The 14,234-nt window shown below is 42.1% G+C and overlaps 1 protein-coding gene across 1 annotated transcript in view; it reads left to right on the top strand.

The window, feature by feature from the left end:
• The window catches only part of pknox1.1 (pbx/knotted 1 homeobox 1.1), a 130,859-nt gene that overhangs the window by 12,387 nt on the left and 104,238 nt on the right, over window positions 1–14,234 (top strand). The gene's annotated exons all lie outside the window — the stretch shown is intronic.

The following is a 14,234-nucleotide window of genomic DNA, read 5'->3' on the forward strand; positions in this document are numbered from 1 at the left end:
ACCACGGATTTGGAAGAGGGTGTTGACAATATGACCAGAAAGAAATGGTTTCAGAACATTTGTCTGAGGCTCTGGAGTACTACTCCAATGAAGTTACCACTACGCCACATCCTCGCCCACAATCTGCTATTTTTAGTTCTGGATAAACTTGGTTTGGGAAGGCGATGGCCTAACGGTATTATCGCTGGACTATTAATCGAACTAAATTCCTGGGTACCTGGGTTATGCCATGGTAGATGGTACAATCAATCTACTGATGACTATGAAGCCATTGCTGATTGTCAGAAAAAAACATCTGGTTCATTAATGTCCTTTAGGGAAGGAAATTTAACAGACCCACAGCAATGTAGTTGACTCTTAACTGCCCTCTGGACAATTAGAGATGGTCAATAAGTGCTGCCCTAGCCATGAATGAATAAACAAAACATTGAAATTCACTATCATTGATAGTTTTATAAATTGGAAGATAAGATTCAGATAATACAATTATGAGCATTTCATCTTTTACTATTCAATTTAAGTATTGTTGAAAAAATAGAATCCCTACAGAGTGGAAGAAGGTTATTTGGCCCATAAAGTTCACACCAACCCTCTGAAGAGCATCCCATCCCCTATACCCTATCCCTGTAACTCTGCATTTTACCAAGGCTGATCCACCTAATCTGCACATGGACTGTGAGAGGAACCCAGAGCACCTGACGGAAACCCACGCAAACATAAGGAGAATGTGCATACACCATATAGTCAGTTGCCTGAGTGTGGAATCCAACCCAGATCCCTGGTGCTGTGAGGCAGAAGTGCAAACCACTGAGCCACCATGACACCTACTTTTTTTCATTTGTGCTCATTGGGACATTATGCAAGAATACAAATTCAAGGGAAAAGCAACATTTATACTGCATGAGAGAAGAGTGCTGATTGGTTAGCAAGTGGATTCTGATTGGTAGAGGCATTGCCTTGAGAATGCACTGATTAATAATGATTGATAGTTAACAACCAGACATGGTCTGGAGAAATGAACCAGCGAATGCCAGACATCTATTTTTTGAGTTGAAATAGGCACAGTGCCTGTACATGCTCTCTGTCTGCAAAGTACAGGACCCTGTGTATTAATATATCAGGCTTCCAGTATACACATGCAGCACACTGCGAGGCTGGCTGACAATTCTAAATTGGTTGCCAGTGTAATTCCATAACACCAGAAGAACTTGCACACTCAAAATTATCCCTCAAACGTTGTCCAATTACAGATTCACTTCTAATGTTAGACACTGTGTTACAAATTTTCCAAGTATAGGCTGCATGGGCATGGTCAGTCCCATGTTTGTTACAAAAAGCCAAAGAAACATGTTGTTTGGTAAGAGTGACAGATCTTTGAGACGTACAGCCTACATACCTGGCATCACTGCAATGATTCTAACTTGGAAATACCAAAGAACAATACAGTACAGGAACAGGTCGTTCGGCCCTCCAAGCCTGCGCCATCACATTTTGCCCTTCTATTCTAAAACTAAATTTACAGGATCCATATCCCTCTATTCCCTTCCTGTTCATGTATTCATCCAGATGCTTCTTGAATGCTGCTATTTGTCTGCTTCCACCACCTCCTCTGGCAGCGCCATCCAGGCACTCATCACTGTTTGTGTGAAAACGTTGCCTTGCACCTCTCTTTTAAACTTGCCTCCCCTTCACCTTCACACCTTATGTCCTAGTAATTGACCCCTCCATCCTGGGAAAAAGCGTCATATTTTTAATACATTGCTGTTCCTTCAGTTCACTGGGTCAAAAATCCAGGAACTTCATCCCTAATGGCATTGTAAATCTACCTAAACTGAATGGACTATGGCTGTTCAAAAAGTCAACTCACCACCACCACCTTCTCAAAGGAAATTAGGGATTGGTAATTAAATGCTGGACCAACCAGTCTGTCAATGTCCCATGAAGGAATAAAAAAAAACTAGGGAACACTTTAATAATATTGGGAACAGACAGGCATTTCTGCATCCGCAAAGGAGACTCTGGGATGGTAGGTTCCTTCCCTGGTGCCAGGGTCAAAGATGCCACTGAACAGCTGCAGCGCATTCTGAAGGTGGAGTGCAAACAGACAGATAACATGATACATACTGGTACCAATGACATGGATTGAAACAGTGATGAGGTCCCAAAAGCAGAATTTAGGATTAAGAACAGGACCCAACGGTAGTGAGATATTCATCACCCCCATCAATGCCAATCTTTACTCTGACATTAATTTTAATCTTCATTATAAAGTTACCCCTACCAATTTCAGACTGGATGTTCCTCATCCAGCTCCCATTTCCCCGCATTGGAATCAAGAACCAAACATGGCCCATCTCAGGTTGAATGTAACATTGCTTGGTGTCACCATTTCCAAGGGGTCGCCTTTGTCTTACTTGCTCATTACCTCAAAAGAAAAAAAAAGCAGGCTTATGGCAGCTACATAGGGATCAAAACAGCAGAAGTCCTAGAGGGGTATAGAATGTGCAAAAGGAACTTAAAAAGGTGATTAGGAGAGCTAAAAAGGGACATGAAAGAATACTGCCATGTAAAATAAACAAAAATCCTCATTTGTTTTACAGGTGTATTAAGGGTAATAGTTTAACAAGGGGAAGAGTAGAACCCATTAAGGACCACATTGATAATTTGTGTGTTGATTCAGAGGAAATTTTAAATGAATACTTTGTGCCTGTGTTCACTAGTGAGAAGGACAATATGGGTGCACAAATCAGGGAGAAAGACTGTGATACAATTAAAGAAATTAGAATAGATAGAGAGGAGGTTCAGAGTGGTCTGTCAGTCTTAAAAGTAGATTAATGTCTAGGGCCAGATGAGACGTATCCCAGTTGTTGAGTGAGGCAAGGGAGGAAATAACAAGGTCACTTGCAAATAATTTCAAATCCTGTCTAGCCACAGGAGGACAGCCAGTGTGGTACCATTATTCAAGAAGGCAGCAAGGGGTAAACCGGGAAACTACAAGCCAGTGAGTATAACTTCAGTACAGGGAAACTATTGGAAGTAATTCTGAGGTACAGAGTTAAGCTGCATTTGGAGAGGCAGGGATTAATCAAGAACAGTCAGCATGGTTTTGTTCATGGGAAGTCATGTTTGACCAATTTGATTGAATCTTTCAAAGAGGCGACCAGGTGTGTAGGTGAGGACAGTGCATTCAACATGTTCTACTTGGATTTCAGCAAAGTTTTTGATAAGGTCTCACGTGAGAGATTAATAACAAAGGTAAAGTCCATAGGATCCAAGGAAATTTGGCTAATTGGATCTGGAGTGTCAGGAAACAGAGGGTGATGCTTAAGTCTTGTTTTTGCAACTGGAAGTCTGTGTCCAGTTATGAAGAGAGTTTGGGGTTGTTTTCCTTGGAATCAGTGGAATTTAGAGCTCCAGAGTGTGGTGAACTTTAGGGCAGTTAAGTAAATTTAAGGAGGAGTTAGACAGATTTTTAATTAGTAACAGATTGAAGGGTTATGGAAAGCAGGCAGGAAAGTGGAGTTTAGGCTGAGATGAGATCAACCATGATCATTTCAATTAGTGGAGAAGGCTCAAGGGGTTGAATTGTCTACTCCTGCTCCCAGCTCTCACGTTCTTAGAACAGAGCAGATTTAGAGGTGTTGTGATGGAAATGTATAAAATTATGAATGACATGGATAGGATAGACAGGAAGAAACTTTTCCCCTTGATGGAGGAATCAATGACCAGGAGTCAGACATTTAAGTTAGGGGCTGAAGGTCTAGAGTAAATATAAGGAAAAACTTTTTCACCCAGAGGCTGGTGGGACTCTAGAACTCACTGCCTGAAAATGTGATAGAGGCAGAAAGTCTTATAAGTTTAAGAAGTATTCAGTCGTGCACTTGTAAAGTCAAGGCATACAAGTGCTGGAAAATGGGACTAGAATAGTTAGGTAGTTGTTTTTGACCAGCTGTGACAAAATGGGCCAAAGGGCCTTTTTCTGTACTATTGATCTTTCTGACTGAGTGAATGATTAGTGTATTGAATGCTCTGCCTGGAAGGGTGGTGGAAGAGGGTTCAACCGAGGCATTCAGGAGGCCATTGGATGATTATTTAGACAAAAATAACATGCAAGAAGATTGGAATGAGATAATGGTGCTCATTTAATGAGATGATGAAGGCGCAATAGGCCAAATGGCCACGTTCTGTGCTGTAACATTTCTATGATTCTATGAAAGCTAAATTCTACTATGTTATGGTTACTGTTTCCTCAGGGGTCTTATATTCTAACATCATTCATTAAACTTGTCTCATTACACCTTAGCAGGTCTAAAATATCCTGTTCCCTGGTTGGATCCATAACATGTTGCTCCAGGAAACTATCCTGAATACACTTAATGAATTGGCCCTTGTAATCTAATCTCTCTAATCTGACTATCCCAGTCTATGTGAAGATTAAAGGCCGCCATGATTAATGTACCGCCTTTGTTACATGCCCTCATTATCTCCTGACTTATTCCTTGTCCCACTTTATAACAACTATTAAAGAGCCTATACACTACTCCTAGTAGTGATTCCTTTCCCTTTTTATTTCTTCATTCATCCAGGTAGATTCTCCGTCTTCTGATCTAGGATCATTTCTTGATCTCATACGTATCCCATCCTGTACTAACATTGCTACCCCATCAACCTTTCCATCCTGCTTGTCCTTTCAAAAAGTCAAATACCTTTGAATGTGTACATCCAGACTTCAATCTCCATGTAACCATGTCTTTGTAAAGACTATAAGATCATACCTGTTAACATGTCTTTGTGCCATTAGTTGATTTGTTATGTTCTAAATACTACACAAATTCAAGTAAAGAGCCATTAATTTTCCCTATTACCATTTAGTCCTCCTTTGATCATATTTACTGTTGTTTTCTATGTCACTGCACCCTGTCCCTTCCTGCCCCACTATGGATATCGTTATCCAAATAGCTGCCCTGTACTGTTGCCATATCGTCTTGCTTTGTAAGCCTACATTTTCCTCTCCGATCATCCTCCCCCCTGCCCCCCGCCCCCACACACACACACACACACTCACGCTCCAAATTAGTTTTAAATCCTCTCTATAGCCCTAGTTTTTTGATCTGTCAAGGCATCGATCCTGGTACAGTTCATATGAAACTCATCCCACCAGGACAGCTCCCTTCGACCTCAACACCAGTCACCTGTTTGCAAGTTTGCTTTTATTAAAGGTTTTTGACATTTTAATTAATAGTCACAGATTAAAGCCATTGGAGAGGGGAAATAAACTGGCTATCTTCAGGCTTGAGATGCTTTAAACTGCAGAGAAAATTAGAAACTCTTGCCTTCATAGAGATCCGATTGCTTCATAGACATTCACATCCCCAAGGTGTTCTGCTACCTGGGAGCCAATCACACATTTGTTGGCAGGCAGAGAAGGCCTTTGTCATTAATAATTAATCACTGGTCGACAGACCAGTCAACTACTTGTTGCCAACCAAGCTCCATTTGTTGTTGTCCCCTTGGCTCCAGCTCCTAAGAATCCACTATTGCTTGAACAAGCAGCTGTACAAACAGTATTTAGAATAAATGTCAGGATAGTTGCTTTAAGAAGTGCAACAATCCTTAGCTTTTAAAACAGTTCTTTTCGCATTTCAGCCACAATGAAAAATCCAGAAAAATAAACATATATGGTCTTTATGCCACACTGTGTCAAATGCAGCTTTGATGTCAAGGACAGTTGCTGTCACCTCTCCCATGAAGTCCTGCTGTTTTGTCCAGGTTTAAACCAAGGCTGTAAGAAGTTCAGGATCTGACTGGCCTTGGCAGAACCCAAACTGGGTGTCACTGAGCAGGTGCTGCACGATAGCATGGTTGATGATACCTTCCAATAGAATTTTATTATTTATTGTGAGGGAAATTGAATGCAAAAGCAGGGAGATTATGCTTCAGTTACTCAGGCATTGGTGAGACTATGTTGGAGTACAGTACAATATTTTCTTAAGGAAGGATGAAATGCATTGCAAACAGTTCAGAGAATGTTTACAGGATAGAATATAGAACATAGAACTGTACAGCACAGCACAGCACAGGCCCTTCAGCCCACGATGTTGTGCTGAACCTTTACCCTAAACCTAAGGTCTATCTAACCTCCACCCCTATCTTATACTATCATCCATATGCCTATCTAATAGCTGCTTAAATGCCCCTAATGAGGCCGACTCCACTACCCTCTCCAGCAATGCATTCCACACCCCGACCACTCTCTGAGTAAAGAACCTACCTCTGACGTCTCCGCTATATCTACCTCCACTCACTTTAAAACTATGCCCCCTCGTAATAGCTACCTCCACCCTAGGAAAAAGTCTCTGGCTGTCCACTCTATCAATACCTCTGATCATTTTGTGCACCCCTATCAAGTCACCTTTCATCCCTCATCGTTCTAAAGAGAAAAGCCCTAGCTCTCTCAACCTTTCCTCGTAAGACCTGCCCTCCATTCCAGGCAACATCCTGTAAATCTCCTCTGCGCCTTTTCCAACGCCTCCACATCTTTCCTATAATAAGGTGACCAGAACTGGACACAATACTCCAGATGTGGCCAAACCAGGGTTTTGTATAGCTGGAGCATAATTTCACGGCTCTTGAACTCAATCACTCTATTAATGAAAGCTAACACACCATACGCCATCTTAACATCTCTATCCACCTGGGTGGCAGCTTTCAGGGAACTGTGGACACGAACCCCAAGATCCCCCTGCTCCTCCACACTGCCAAGAATCTTTCCGTTAACCCTGTATTCTGTTTTTAAATTTGTCCTTCCAAAATGAATCACCTCACACTTTTCAGAGTTAAACTCCATCTGCCACTTCTCAGCCCAGCTCTGCATCCTATCAATGTCCCTTTGTAACCTAGAGCAGCCCTCCACACTATCCACAACTCGACCCACCTTCGTATCATCCGCGATCTTATGAATCCACCCTTCCACTCCTTCATCCAAATCATTTACGAAAATCACAAATAGAAGAGGACCCAGAACAGATCCTTGTGGTACACCACTCGTAACTGAGCACCATGTTGAATATTTTCCGTCCACTACCACCCTTTGTCTTCTAAGGGTCAGCCAATTCTGAATCCAATCTGCCACATTTCCACCTATCCCATGCCTCCTTACCTTCTGCATGAGCCTACCATGGGGAACCTTATCAAACGCCTTACTTAAATCCATGTATACCACGTCCGGTGCTCTACCTTCATCCATGTGTTTGGTCACCTCTTCAAAGAATTCAATAAGATATGTGAGGCATGATCTACCCCTCACAAATCCATGCTGACTGTCGCAAATCAAACTGTGCCTACCCAAGTGATCATAAGTCCTATCTCTTAGAGCTCTTTCCAATAACTTGCCCACCACTGATGGAAGACTAACTGGCTTGTAATTTCCGGGGTTATCCCTTTTCCCTTTTTTGAACAAGGGAATGACGTTTGCCTCTCTCCAATCTTCCGGCACTATACCCGTGGACAGTGAGGACGAAAAGATTATTGCCAAAGGCCCTGTGATCTCTTCCCTCGCTTCCCATAGAATCCTTGGACAAATCCCATCAGGCCCGGGGGTCTTATCTATCTTCAAGTTCCTCAAAATTCCTAGTACATCTTCCTTACTAACATCCACCTCCTCTAGCCTACCTGCCTGTTTCACACTGTCCTCCACTACAACTTGGTCCCTCTCAGTTGTGAATACTGAAGAAAAGTATTCATTAAGGACCTGTCCTATCTCTTTAGGCTCTGTACACAAATTCCCTTTCCAATTCTTGATCGGCTCTACCCTTTCTCTGGTCATTCTCTTATTCCTCACGTATGTGTAAAAAGCCTTGGGTTTTCCTTGATCCTATCTGCCAAGGTTTTCTCATGCCCCCTTATAACTCTCCTAAGCCCTTTCTTCAGCTCCTTCCTGCCTGACTAAGGCCGTTGCTTCAAATCCCACCATGTTAGATTGTGAAATTCGAATTCAGCAAAAAATCTGGAGTTAAGAGCGAGCCTAATGGTGACCATTTAACCATTATTGATTATTCTAAAAACTCATCTGGTTCACTAATGTCCTTTAGGGAGGGTAACTGCCTTCCTTACCTGGTCTGGTCTAAATGTGACTCCAGACCCATAGCAATGAGTTAATTCTTAATTTTCCTGTAAGCCATTCTACGCTTCAAGGTCTGCAGTAGAAGGCAGCTCACCATCACCTTCTTCTCCAGGGCATTTCAGATGGGCAGTAAATCCTGATCCAGCAAGTGACACGCATGCCCCATGTGGGTTGTCTTATGATTAAAGGTTGGCATTATGAATCATTATGGATTATGTTTTTAATATAAAAAGCTGCCCTACTTATACTTGGGATGTGGATACCTCTGGCTGGGTCATCATTTTCTGCCCATCCCGAAATTTTCTGGAGAAGGTGATGAGCTGCCTTCTGCTGCAGTCCTTGGGCTGCAGAAATACCCACAGTGTCATTAGGAAGGGAGTTTCGTGATTTTGACCCAGTGAAAGCACAGTGGTATGTTTCCAATTTCTTATTTTCTTCTCAAGGGCCTTTGAGGTAGAGAATAAATGCTGGTGCAGCCAACAAAATGCGTATCCCCTGCAATGAATAAAAAAAAAACAGTCAGATTGGTCTGAGGCTTAGAAGAAGGCTCGCAGGTGATGATGGTCCCATGCTTTTGCTGCTCTTGTGCTTTTTGGTTAAGTTTGTGGGTTTGGATTGTGTTATGTAAGGGCCACTGATGTGTTACTGAAGAAAATCTCACAGATGGTACATGCTACTGCCACAGTGCATGAATAGTGATGGGAGTAAATGTTGAAGGTGTTTTCTTACATTTCTCTCTCTCTCCGGATAAGGTGTCCTCTTTCCCCATCCTCTGTGTATAGCTATATTCAAAAAACTCTGTTGCTGTTCAGTCACGAGAGTAGATCACATATTACTACAGATTCCCAAGAAGTTGTGTTTTTGTTCCATGCTAAAACTGCTGCATGAGTTATCATTCATCTTATATAATCCCTGAAAATAATTCCCGAAAAACTGTAGGTCACGTAGTAGCTGGCAAATTCTCAGCCCTTTTAAAGCAGCATGACAAGGTTGTGTAGGGTAACTGACCCCATTTTCAAACAAGCATGTGGTAAGTGTTGTTGCGGTAGCAAGGGTCCCATTTAGGGACAATGTTGAAATTAAACAACAGAAAGAAAGACTTACATTTATTTCTTGCCATTCGCAACCAAGCAACATTGAGGGTCGAAGGGCCTGTACTGTGCTGTTATGTTCTATGTTCTATAACTTAAAGTGCTTTGCATCCACTGAAATTCTTTTGAAGTCACTGTTGTAATTTAGTAAACACAGCAGCCAAATTTGTGTACAACCAGCTCCAAAAACAGTAGTGATAATGAACAGATACTCTGTTGATTGAGGGATGAAAAATCATTACAGGATCTTACATCTACCTGAAAAGACACATGGGCCCCATTTTAATGTCTCATCCAAAACACAGCACTACTGCTAGTGAGGTTCTGTTGGAGTGTTAGCTTTCATTTCCATGCTCATGTCCTGGAGTGGGAGTTGAACATGCAACCTGCATACTGAAAGATGATAATGCTAACCGCTGACAAAACGATAGAGAGTGTAACAGACTAGTTAGTCCCGATTGTGTGTGTTACTCTGGACACAGGGCTGGCATATGCCTTTCCCTTTGCCACCTCAAATCCATTTGGAATGTGTAGCTCCTCTTGAATAACTCCAGTCATTCAATCTACAGTAGTTACTCATGACAGCAGTATTTTGCCACAGGGTATAATAAGTACGTATCAATGAATCATTACAAAGTTATAAATGTGTTTTAATACAACCATTCATTGTTTTTTTTTCCTATGAGCAAAGCAAAGACAGCTCAGCTTGTCATATTGTATGCAGTCAGCTGGTGCTACTGAATTCAGGGTTCAGATAGAATTTGCTAAGTACTCACAAGTGGTTAGCAATGAACTAACCCAGAGTATGGGATCATGCTGTGAACAGACAACACGTCTAAAGGTTGGTATTCTCATCTTGCTGTTCAATTTGAAACAGTAATGGCTGGAGCTTTTGTATTGGTAGCAGTTGTTTGGATAGCAATACTGATTTGATGACTGAGTATGTTTCTAACATCGAGGGGTAAATACACGTATTTTTAGAAGTAAATATTTTTAATCCTTGTTCTATTGTTATATAGAATTGGGAATAAGTTCTCACCTGTACTCTGGCCCAGTTGTTCGCTTGTAATAATTTTGACTTTTGAAGATGTATACAACTTACCTCAGAATACCAAAGTTAATCAACTGAATTCTATTATCCTGAGTGAATAGAAAATTAATTAAAATCCTGCTTACAGTTGAAATCTGAATATTCAGCAATTTTTTTCATTAAAGTTGGGAAATCGCTGCACAGATATTTTACTAATTTGTTTTTGGAATACAGCCTTCTGTCTCCAGGAGCTAGCTTAGATGCAGCCAAGAGTTGTTAAACCGTTTTCCAGTAATTTTTGGATCAGAATGCATCAGGATGATTATCAGATATTGTATGTTGTGAAGGGAGATTGAGGCAAAATTGATTAGAGTTTCTTCAGTTACCCTCAGGTTTTCACTCTGTGCTGATTATTTACTCTATGCAATCATTGTTGCTCAGACCAGGATCTATTGTGTTATGCTTTCTCTATAATCATTGGATACTATTACTGTATCTTGGTATGTTACACACCTCTTTGGAATGCTGTTTTATTTTAACAACAATGAGAAATCCAACAAATCAAATTTCACCTGAGGAAATGTAATACATGTAGTTGCATTGAGTACACAGGACAGAAACAGGCCATTCAGCCTCTCTTCAACCCCCTTCAAACCCCTTTTAATTGTACATGCTCCATGTTAGGTTCCTCCCCTCTATCTTCATCTCATCCTAACAGTTTATATTTCATCTTCCTTGTCTTACATTGGCTTATTTAGTTTGTACTTAATTAATTCTGGACTATTTACTTTAAATATATGTGGTAGGGAGTTCTACATTTTCACGGCTCTTCAAAACCCTCTTCAAAACCATAAAAAGAAAAAGAGTAGCAATAGTAATCATTGGTACATTTGAGGATGAGATTTTGGAATCTTACAGGGTTCTGAGCAATGTGGGCAATGGTTGGATTTGCAGCAGAATGGCGCAAAAAGTTCATTGAGGCATATTTCAATGTTGGGAGTGTCTAACTACATCTTTTATGTTTTGAAAAGTAAAGATGCTTCGCACCAGGCAGCAGTGAGTTGCCCATTAAGTGGGATTCTAGCTTGTTAAACACCTGATTAATTCAACTACCTTTGTTAATGGGCTGAACAAGTTAGGCGTGGAGAATTCTCAACATGGAAGTCAGAGTGGGTACCTGGGAACTTCACCTCGCTGTTGGCTGTGAGGAACCCCCATCTGATTATCAAATAGCATCTCCGGGCATGATCCACGGGTGCCAGCCACACACACCTCTTGTGTGGACATTGCCATCTGAGATTTGCTCACCTAGGGGAGGCAATGGCCTAGAGGTATTATTGCTCCAGAAAGCAAGGTAATGTTCTGGGGACTTGGGTTCAAATGCTGCCATGGCAGATGGTGGAATTTGAATTCAGTATAAATCTGGAATTAAGTTTTTAACGATGACCATGAAATTGTTGCTGATTGTCAGAAAATTCCATCTAGTTCACCATGTCCTTTACGGAAATAAACTGCTATCCTTACCTGGTCTGGCCCACACATAGAATCATAGAATTTTACAGTACAGAAGGAGGCTATTCAACTCATTTTGTCTGTATCAGCTTCCAAAAGAGATACCAGCTAGTCTCTACAGATGGACTCTGTGACTCCAGACCCACAGCAATGTGTTAGACTCTTAACTGCTGTCTGCTGATTAGGGATGGGCAATAAATGCTAGCCTAGTCAGTGACACCCACATCCTATGAATGAATAAAAAAAAAGCCTTCGTGACCCTTTCTGATACCCTTGCAGGCTGCATAGGAAGCACAGACTTAAACTGCAGCGTGCATTGGCAACTAGCATTGAAAGGCTGGTGTGAAGATGCTTTGTGCACGGAGACAGATATCCGTTTTATGCATTGGCCTGAGCTGCACCTCAGGGCTGCTCATTTGCTCCCTTATTGCTCAATCATTTTGTGCCTATCTAAATGTTTGCAGCATCCCATCTTCCCCTGCCTTGCTATACCATTCCTGGCAGCAATTCAGCCAGAACGAAAGTCTGTCAGTACTGGCGTTTTGACATACTCCTTTGCATAGATATACAAACAGGCTCCTTGTTAGTGGGGATCTATTCATGGTGGAGGAGGTACCTGAGAGGGACCTACTTTACGTGATCACTGCCTATGCAGCAAACACACTGTACTGCACATTTATTCAACCAAATGGCCATGTTAGAAACTGGCTGGGGCCTAATCCTCAATCTAGCCAAGGGGAGGGAGGGCACATTTAGGCCAAGAGGTCCCAGTACCATCAATCAGGGACACAGAGGATTGGTTATGATCATTTGCCAGTTGGGAATGCTGATCGTCAGGGGATCTGTGCACCTGCATTCTGGGAAGTGGGCAACAGTCCGTCCTGTAGGACAAACAGTAAGGGTTATTTGTGCATCATCAGCAGAGCCATTGTTCAAGGGTCTGGTCAGTCATGTCTGAAGGGATGATTGTTAAATCATTCAGAGGACTGGGCCAAATAGTCTTGGGGGTCCATATGTCGATCATAAGTTGAGTGCAAGGAGGCAACTATAGGTGCCTCACTACTAAAACGTGTACGGGAGTCAAAGTTATCCCGGAGTGGGTGACAAGCAAAACAAAGGCATTTGTGAAGGTGGCAACAGGACAGTGATGAGAGGTCTCCAGATACAAGCTGAGTTATTGGCAGTGACCACAGAGAGTATAGATGAGCACAGTGGCCATGATTAAAGTGTAAAGTGTAATGTTCAAATGTGACAGTGAGGAGAGTTGCAGGTAAAGCACATCTTGTAAGTCTCCATAGGAAAATGGGTGGAAATGGGCTACCAGGCTAGAGTGAGGTTAAAGGGAACATGGAGACTTTGGAGAGATACTTCACAACCAGGTGGGCCTGATATTGATGGTGTTGACCGCAAGCTGTGTTCTCTGCCACCTGCAGTTCTCTAAATGTAAGCTGCAACTGAAGAATGGTGCGGACAAAGCCCCGGATTGGGAGAGTCAATGTCAGTGTGATGGGTGAAAGTGAAAGATCCAGACCTGCTGAACACTAGGATGTTGTAGGGCAAAAATATGAGGCCTGGGTTTGCAAATTCCAGTTACATTGCATCTGCAATCATTTCTTCACCCATATGCAATTTATACAGAGTGTAAGTCCTGCCTTAGTTTGACCTACCAAAATGCAAAACCATGCATTTATCTAAATTAAACTCCATCTACTATTCCTGAGCCCACTGACCCACCTGATCAAGATCTCGTTGTATTCCCAGATAACCTTCTTCAGTATCCACTATAGCACCAATCTTGGTGTCATCTGCAAGCTTGCTAACCATACCTCCTAAATTCTCATCTGAATCATTTATATAAATGACACCTAACAGTGGACCCAGCACCAATCCCTGTGGCACACTGCTGGTCACAGGCCTCCAGTTTGAAAAACAAATCTTTACCACTACTTTCTGTCTTCTACCTTCAAGCCAATTTTACATCCAGTTGGATACGAGGAGATCCCTGGATCCTGCAAGGTTTAACCTTACTCAACAACTCACCATGCAGTATCTTATCAAAGGATTATGGGAGGAAACCAGAGCACCTGGAAGAAATGGGGAGACATGGGGAGAACGTGCAAATTCCACACAGATAGTCGCCTGAGGGTGGGATCGAACCCAAGTCCCAGGGTCTGTGAGGCAGCAGTGCTAACCACTGAGCCACTGTGCCACCCAAATTCAGATAAATGTGTGATGTTGCATGTTGGTAAGACAAATCAGGGCAGGATTCACAAGTGAGTGGTTGGGTCCTGGGGAGTATTGTCGAACAGAGAGACCTCGAGATACAGGTACATAGTTCCTTGAAAGTGGCATCATAGGTAGACAGGGTGGTGAAGAAGGCGTTTGGCATGCTTGCCTTCATCGGTCAGAGCATTGAGTACAGAAGTTGGGATGCCATGTTACAGCTGTACAAGACATTGGTAAGGCCATATTTGGAGTA

This window comes from Rhincodon typus, chromosome 11, assembly GCF_021869965.1.
Source record: "Rhincodon typus isolate 14 chromosome 11, sRhiTyp1.1, whole genome shotgun sequence".
Taxonomy (NCBI): Eukaryota; Metazoa; Chordata; class Chondrichthyes; order Orectolobiformes; family Rhincodontidae; genus Rhincodon; species Rhincodon typus.